This window comes from Haliaeetus leucocephalus, unplaced genomic scaffold, assembly GCF_000737465.1.
Source record: "Haliaeetus leucocephalus isolate CR32 unplaced genomic scaffold, Haliaeetus_leucocephalus-4.0 Scaffold751, whole genome shotgun sequence".
NCBI lineage: Eukaryota > Metazoa > Chordata > Aves > Accipitriformes > Accipitridae > Haliaeetus > Haliaeetus leucocephalus.
Window position 1 is genome coordinate 5,343,531 of NW_010973187.1, and position 9,459 is coordinate 5,352,989.

The following is a 9,459-nucleotide window of genomic DNA, read 5'->3' on the forward strand; positions in this document are numbered from 1 at the left end:
AGAGAGGGGAAAGAGAGGGGAAAGAGAGGGGGAGCACGACACAAACAGAACTAAAGATAAAATGATGACTGGGTCTAGTACTAAAGTGACTCATGAAGAAGTAGATCTATAAGGGTACTGGATCTTAACTCCTCAATTTCAACAGAAATTAGGCATAACCGAAAAAAAATTTAAAAATCTGTCCCTCTAATGTTTAACAGCATCTATTACTGAGAACATACATTTTTCAAAACTCATTCATGATGAAAAATGGTTTTATTAGAATGGTAGAAAACATTGTTTTCAAAGCCTTACGAAAATTTTAACCTATGTCTACAGTACATGTTTTAATTGTTTCTGACTATAAGTGTGATGAGTATCACAAACATTGTTTTGAAAGAGAACAAGAAATCTCAGGACAACCCCAGCTCTCCATTAGACAAAGTTTTCGTCATTAAAGCTCTTAACCATCGTTAATCCAGGAAGAGCATTTAAACATACTTATTAGCTTGCAGACATTCATTTGCAAAACCTTAAAAAGCAAAACTTAAAAATTTCTTTATCAACACCTATTTCAAGGTCTTGTGACCTTAGTCTGCTCTTTTTACCAAAGGCAATTACTGGCCTAACGAAGGAGTTCATTAAGAATCAATGAAAAGAAGTGTAACAGCTTCAAAGAGAGGATCTAAAAGGGAACAAGTTCAGTGGTGAAAGTAAGGAGAAACAAATTAGAAGGACCAGATCAGTGCAGTGACAATATATACTCATTTGTGGGATCATCCAAAAAAAGGCTGCAACAATGCTGTCATGGACAGCTTGAGTTCAAGTTAATTCATACCTTACAACAGATACAAATGCCTTATAACTCATGGCAATGGATTGTATTTTTCACACTAGCATTACAAACCTATCATTAAAATCAGAATGGGAAAACACGCTAAACCTTTAGCCTGTGCTCTCAGGCTAGCAAGTCTGAATGTTTACACTTGGTTCCAGCTTGCATTCATCCCAACACTGAGGATTCTGTACATCTTTTATTTATAGTCTATATTGAGGCTTTGGAAGGAATGTTTTCTTTCCAGTGTTGGGCAAGGATTTCTTTGCTTCCTATCTGGTATGTTTTACAATAGACATGTCTGCTAAAAATTTATACCATGAGGAGACTCTCACTATTTATAAAAACACATTTTACATCTGCATCATAGGGATTCAGAAGGGATTGATGCTATTATAAAGATCTTTTATACAAGCAGGATGGTATCTGGAACAACTCTGAGCAGGAAAGATCATGTTACTTCTCCTCCTTTCAAAATCTATTTTATACAGCAATTTTCTAGTCCCTCCATTAAGGAAGTCTTCATAATATTTACTAATTGGCCTTTTTAGCCCAGCTTTACAAAAAACACTTTAGTCAAATAACTGGAACAGTATGTGTAAGAAAGCTATTCTCACTATCAGCTTTTACCGGCTCAAGCTCTCAGCTTTAAATTCTTGCTCTGATGATTTTTTTCTTAATATTAATATCACTAAGCAGAGCAATTTAAAAAGCAAACATACAAGTAAAAAACACTTTCTATTGTTACAGCATGTTTTTTACCACTCTACCTTCCATTATCCAGGGTGTTACAGTACAATAAGATAAGGCTGACTAAATTAAAACTTGGATTTTTGTACTGTTTCATTCCTTATCATTTCCTCATTTTATCTGTGGCTTGTAAATTATTTTTCTGAGCAGCAATGCTAAAAGGATGCCTTTTATGGAAAGGGTGGCAAACTGCCATATGGCTGTTGAGTTTACTCTGTGGATACCTTGTGCCTACAACCTGCATTTTACTCCCATGCACTTCAGACACCCTTGCCTATATATATCACCCTTCATTTCAGATCTCACACTTTTTTCTGTGACATGGTATCATTTAAAATGCTGAATGAGGCACTGGAGATTCGATTAACATAATCTTTTTGATGTAGCCCCAAAACTGTATGTCTTCTAGGTTACTTGCATTATCAATTTAAATCTGGATTCATGTATTACACTGCCTAGAGACTGCAAATAGAAATTCTGTGTGAGTACTACTGCTATTTTTATCACCAAATGCACAAAACTTGAATAGAGCCCTTCAAGTTTTTAAATGAAAAATAGAATTGACAAACATGAAGCCTTTCTTCAAGGAAAAATGTAATAACACCAGTCAATCAGAAAAGTAAAAAAAGAAGAGAAAACAAAGGACACTCAAAGCCAAACTTCACCCTCCTCAACATCTTGTTTAGTACTATGACTGTGAACTGATCTACAGAACAAAAACTTATTTAATCTTTTTCTTTACAGAATAAAAAACAAAGTTTCTAATTACTTGTCATGATCAAAATTCACAGTAAGAACCTTCTGTTCAGTTCCATGTAGTAAACAGGTTATCATTCCTACCCAGCAAGTGAAAGGGTTACCCTGAAAGGATAAGTATAAAGCCTCTACATAAAGCTATCTAGAGTTATCTGTGTCATCATCCAATGTCCCAAAGAAAAGGAAAAAAAAAAAGTATATATTTCCTTTAGAATTCTCATAAGACTGCTTTCAAACAATACCATAATTGATGGATGTTTATGGTAATAATCTCTACTTATAGATGTGCATATTTCTTTTAACAGATTTGCTTAGCACATAGTAATTGATGCATACATGGGCTTCATCTTTTATGCACCCACATCCATATAAGAACCTACAGTACAAAAAAAGACTATGTGATAAATGTATCATCCCTAGTAAGATCACCTCTTTTTCTTCTAATTCATGTACGTCAAGACCTATTCCAGCAGCACAGAGTACTCAGCCATTTTAAATGGCTCTTTTTGTGAAAGCCTTCTCCCTCCTTCATTCACTTTTTAAAAATCACTCACCTTTTTAAAGCACAGAACTTCTCTAAAAGTACACTCACTTGAAGCTCAAAAGAAGAGCTCAAAACCAGAGTGGGAATAGTTTTTCTATAGCATGACTTTAAGGCATTCCCATTAAAATAATAGTTGGTGAAATAACCAGATTTTTATTAACCACTAAAGGAAGGGGCATTTCACAAAGTGCATATTATCTACTATTCAATATTTCCTTTTTCCATCAGCACGAAAACCATCTTAACTCTCTGTGAAGACTGCAGCTGTACCCACGCGCCTACTGACTTTCTTGATGATGACCACTACTGTTATTTTTTGAAACAGAAAATGGTTGATAACAATCTGGATTCTTCATGAAAAACTCACACTGAAGCTTTCATTAGAATACACGTTCATTAGAATGTAAGTGTTATGAGTCTCCGGACGTGGTAGTATGACAGATGACCACGTCAAAATATTTAAAAGATCTCTCAGCATCAGATGACAAAGTTCACATTCATACAATGCATTGACCACTAATTTTAGTTTAAGTTTGCATTTATGCTCTTCTGAAATACATTTATAAACCTAACAGAATTTCAACAGAAAATTCAGGACATAAATTTGGGAGGTATACATGAGGAGAGCAGGGCTATATCTGGGTAGAGAAAATAAGAGCAGAGAATTTAACATGCTCTCTCTCACATGTGTTCTCTATTCTTTCATCTCCCTCCCCTTACTTCAGTTCTGTCCCTCCTCCTTCCTCTTGCTTTTACCTTTACATATTCCTTACCACACATGGACTCCTTTTCCACCTCTATGTCCTGCCTTCCATGTTGCCTTCTTGTTTCTTTCATCACTGTCCCAGCAAATGAAATTTCCCAATGTAGAGGTCATCTTTGATACTGGAAAACCAGAAGCGGGGCAGCAGCCCTTACCTTGATTAATCTGTACCTTGTGACCTAAATGTGCGATTTTCAAGCCATATGTTCCAGATTTACAGGAGCAGCTAAGGCCAATAAGTCTGCAGAGGTTTGACTATTTAAGGTAGATTTCCCTCAGACTGAGGGTTCTCAATGGACAGAACTAGAGAACAGAATGCAATACTTTTACATAACTGATTGAGGATAAACCGTGAGATATATATGTATTAAACCAAGCTTAACTTACTGACAGATGCTTGAAACACCTCTGTGCAGGTTACAAACACTAAGCCATTATGTTTTTTATAACTTCAGTAGGAGTACATTCTAAAAACGGGCACTTTTTTAGTGTCCATGGATACATCTTTACTCTGTTCACTAAAACAAACAAACAAACAAAAGTAATTGGTTTTCCATTCATGTAAATGCATAAAAAGGAGTAAACCCGGGGAACAAAAAATGTAAGGTTTCTTTGGGAAACTGAACCCAAGTGTCAGCAAGTGACACAAAACTCCTAGAGCATTCTTAAGGAAGCCAGTTTTCCTTTAAAACAGACATGATACGTGCAAGAAACAGAGTGCTTGTGTGCAAATGTTAGTACTGACACTGTTTATACCTTATCATTCATAATGCAATCATTACAAACTCATGTCAACAAAATTTTATGTCTTCCTATACTTTCTGAATTAATGCTGTTCCCCTTATTTGACCTGAGCAGTCAGACAAAATCAGTTTCAAATTGTTTCTTTAGAGAAAAAGAAGCTGGAGATAAATTCAAATGTTTTTGATTGATATAGTTCTACTACTTTTCTGTCCTTAAGTCTTTGGAATTTTCTCCTGCTTCTCTTAAATGCACAGACACAAACTTTAACAAAATAATAGCCAGCAGAGACACCCTCACTCATGCATGCTTTTGTTTTGAGCAGGGATAAACATATATGTACATATATACAGTTCTGAGAGGGAACCATAGTCCTTACTGTAAAGGCTACTAAATGCTACCCATTGCAAGTTCAAATTTCTGGTTGCTTATAATTTTGTCAAACTAAGTTTTTGAACTGCAATTCTCCCAACCTGAATAAAATACCTGGGTCAGATTAAGGGATTAAAAAAAAAAAAAAAAGAAAAGAAAAAAAACCCAAGGTTTGCTTTCTAAAGTAACTGTTAGCAGAAAGAAAATATTTTAGTTTGCTCCTGTCAAAAATACCGGAAACCATTATTTCAAAAAGCTCTCTTATTCTAAGGATTTACAGCAAGGATTGAAAGCTTTGTGGTTTTATGACTGCGTATACTATTAGATAAGAGCGGCCAGTAGCCATCCCCTGACCACCAAGGCCCACTGAACCAGCAAGGCACCCATCCACATGGCTAGAATTTTCTTCCCTCCCAGAAACTGTCTTCTTCCCAAACACCTATCCTGAATGGTCTCTTACACACGCTATGCTCTGAACCACAGCAGACACAGTCCGGAAAAGTGCAAGGAGGTATAGCCCAAAGCCTTGCCAAGGAGTGTACCAACAATGCCATGCTCACATGCTCTCAAGGGACTCGCCTGTAACTGGAAACTTCTCTTTTCTAAATTGCATCCACAGTAAGGCTGCTCCAGCCTGGGTCCGATTAGGTTTGTCATTATAACTGCACAAATAATGCTTTATTTCTTTTTTGTACTTCAGAGGAGTAACTGTAGAAATTATTAAAACTTCATTCCTAACATTGGCTAAGCACGTATTAGATAGCAATGCTTTCAGCCACCACCCATCGTAACCCAGATTTTAATTTGAATACACACATTTCTAAGAAATTCACATTTTTCTATATGGTCCCTGATCTAACAATATCCTACTACAACCTATACACATTTTTATATTGCCCCCTTGCTCTTACTGACCCCTTCCACTGCTCTGATCTACCCATTATCATTGCACAACAGACCCGCAGGAAGATTACGAACTGTTCAGTGCTTTCTGGTTTTGTTTAATTTCAGGAAGAAAACTGCAAGTAAGTTAAACGGTACTTCATCAGTTCTGTTCATCTTCACAAAGCTGGTATGAATGTGGTTGTGTACAGTTTTCTCCGATGCTCTGGTTTCTACAATTTACCTATTATTTCAAAATTTGTAGTTACAGTATGTATGTAAAGCAATGCAGACTGAATAAAGGAACTAAAATAAAGACAAACCTTTAACATTGACATTGTAAGCTAGAATACATATGTTTTACCTAAGCAGTGATATCATATTATTTGAGCATAATCAGCGAGTAAAGCTGAGATATATACTTGCTTTTTCTAGCTCAAGTTTTCAAGGAAGGAACTCAAAGCAACCACCACACTGACAGAAGCACACGGGGGAGGAGAGGGACAGCTGTAGTATTTTCTTGTTACAATACATCACTATCTGAGAAAAAACACCAAAACAAAACAAAGTAAAACAAAAGAAAAACAAAGTAAACAGAGGCTACGTGATGCCAAATGGTACATGCAGCATTGCAATTTTTGAGTTTAAAGAACAGCAATGTTACCTCTAAGAACATCTCTACTAATTCCTATTAAGGCTAGATGAAATATGATTTTTTAGCTATGGCAAATATTTAAAAACAATTGTTACAAATTACATGGGCTATTACCCATCAAAATAAGTTACACATCGACACTTAAGCGGTAAAGAGAAAAGTATAGTTGTTTGTAAAAGAATAAATAACTTACTGAGGATTTTCAAATTTTGCAGACACAATATAATAAATTTTAGTATACTCTTCAAACCTCCAAAAAGTTAGCACATTCCTCTAAAAAGAGCCTCATTTTTATGTGTATGTCCTATTCAATTTAGTAACTACTATTAGTATTAGTAGGAATTAGTTGTCATCACTGATTAATACTAATACACCCGTGTAGGACAACTTAATATATTTAAAAAAAAAAAAAAAAAAAAAAAAGAACCAAAAACTAGAAGGCCTAAAAATCATTCCCAAATTAAGCTGTGTGTTCAGAAGGGGATAATCTAAATGCTCTGAAACTAAAGAATGTCATTTCAGAAGGTCACCTTAAGTCCAGGTGCCAATTCAGAACTATGACACCAATAGAACAAAGTTCTCCCTCCAGACAAGGTAACTGCTTTACCTTTATTTGATTTCTGCAACTGATGTAATGGACACAGCAGAGGACTGCAATAAAGTTTAATTCATGGTTCACATATGACTCTTAATCCTGAGTATAGGGTTTTTTTCTTTTAAACACAGCTTATGCCTCAGCTCATCATTTCTGAAACAGGATAATGCTGATGTACCTTCCAAAATGCATTTCAAGGACAAAACTAATACTGACAAAGAGTTCAGCTGCAGTGCTTGTAGGTATTTAGAAACATGTGCTGGGGAAAAAAAATTTTAAAAGGTTGGAGCCAATAACATTTACAATGAGCTCTCAATAATGTCCTGTTTGAATTAAGGAATACTGTCAGCTTGACATTTCAAGTGTACTGCTTTAACACAGAAAAGATACCACTACCAGGTCTGCACTCCTTCCCAGAGGTTTTCATTTTACATTTGCTTATAAACTTTTCCAATTTGTTTTCCTCTTCTACATGAAAGCAATATACAAACAGGACAAATTGACTATACTGAAGCACTTTGATTATTCATAAAGGCAAAAGAAAAAAATGAAAAAAAAAAAAAAACTTTCCCTCCAACTTAAGTTCAAGTGTTGCTACTTATTAGAAACAGAAAACAAAAGCCCAAAAGAAATATGCTTTTAAATTCATATTTAAACCCATTAAACAATTATTTGAATACAAGTCTTTTTGCCACCAGTTATTAACAAAAGGCTGAGTGGATGCATTGTTGTTCCCTCAAAAGAACACATATTCAGGGCAGACGTAAAATTTGAATTTAAAATACACACTCCTGCACAATGCACACATCCACAAGGACACCATTAGTAATCATTTACTATAACTTACTTATTATTCACCTTCCACATGCTTTCACAAATATTTCCATTTTTGTTACTTTTAATTATTAGTTATTCCAACTGACAGAAATTACAAGCCATAATACAATTAAACTTATACATTAGGCTTAAAAATGTGATATTTTAAAGGGTTTATGTCAAATGCATAAATGAGTTAAACTAAGTCATTCTGGCATGTCCCTTAATGAGAACATTGACAATAATAGCTTTCCTGTTTCATGATCACAACAAAAAGAATATCAAGAGAATCTTGATTACAGGTATTCATTAGAAAACCTTAGAAAGCTCTCAAAACACACTGTAAAGTTTTACATATGTAACACAGACATGCAAATAAATCAAGCTGCATTTCTGTACTTCCCTCCATGCAACATTTCAGTTCTCCATTCACCAATGAGTCTGTTGAGTGTTATAATAACTCGTGTTTGAAAACCATGGCTAGTGTTAGTGAATTAAGATAGCAATTTTGTTCTTCCACATTACCATTTCAGTTTTCAAAGACAGCAAATTTCCAGTTTTCAAAGACAGTAAAAATCTGGAAATTTGCTAATCTCACATAATCAGCATTAGAGTTCAAAATTACCACATAAATCTGCAGAACCTGATTGACAGATTCCAGTTCTCATTAAATACACGTGGTATAGCTGCAAAGAACAGATGAAAAGAATGGCGACTGTCTTGCAGTGTAACATAAAGCATTTAGAAAACTTACCCAGTTCTTAAACATCGACATTTTTTCCCGATAAAACGCACATAGGGCATTATTTTAAAAACTGCGCTGATAGTCATCTAACAAACAGCTGGCTTCTGTACTCTTAAGTAAATCTACCTCCAGCATGACCTGGAGGGATGAATGCTTCAATGATCTGATGAGATATACTTCAATTTCAAGCTGTTCTCAAAAAAAAATAAGCTAATGATGAAGATGTTTGGATGCTTTCTCTTCTCCATCTAACCTTATTGACTGGCCTCTCAGCATCCAACCATACTGACTGACCCTTCGGTTAGCCTGCTCATGACACAAAGACGAAGCGCTACACACCCATCAGAGACAGCGACTACTCGTCCCGTAAATCAGACCAGCTGATGGATTGACATCATTCCTAAATAAAGCCTGTTGGCCACACAAAGGTAAGGTATCATTAGCTGTTTGCAGATAGGTGTTACCCTCAAACACAAAGACACCGCATACGTTCTTTGCTGTCTTCACAGCTGTGCTTGCTCCGCAGGCCCTTCTACCATGCAAAAAATTTCACCCTGGCTTTCAAGAAGAAATTACGTTTTAAGTCGCGCTCTACTTTTTGAAACGCGTCTATGTACATCTATGTAAAATGCTTAATCGAGTGCCTGAATACAGTAACATGCCCGTGAGAGGTGTTTTCCAAGGCAGACGTACCCTTGTACTAATTACAAAACGTAGATCTGCGCTCTCGTGCTCTTACAAAAAGGAAACCTATAGCTCTTCTGTTAAGACTGTTACAGGCCTATAGGCTCTAAGCGGTACAGCTGCAGACTCTGGCGCTACCTGCGCACTGCCGAACAAAAGGCAAAAAAGCCCGGAGGTTAAAGTTCGCGGCGGGAGAGGGGAACCCTCCGGTGGGCTCCCTTGTTCGCAAGCCGGGGAGCTGCCCGCGGTGCAACCGCGGGGGCCGCCTCTTCGCGTTCCCGCTCCAGCCGCCGCGGCCAGCACGCTCCTCACGCCGCCGGCTCCCCGCCGCCTCACCGGCCC

General features: G+C 36.5%; 1 protein-coding gene across 1 annotated transcript in view; it reads right to left on the reverse strand.

Annotated features, from left to right (window-relative positions):
* Positions 1-9,459, reverse strand: part of PRKAR2B (protein kinase, cAMP-dependent, regulatory, type II, beta) — a 98,013-nt gene that overhangs the window by 87,092 nt on the left and 1,462 nt on the right. The gene's annotated exons all lie outside the window — the stretch shown is intronic.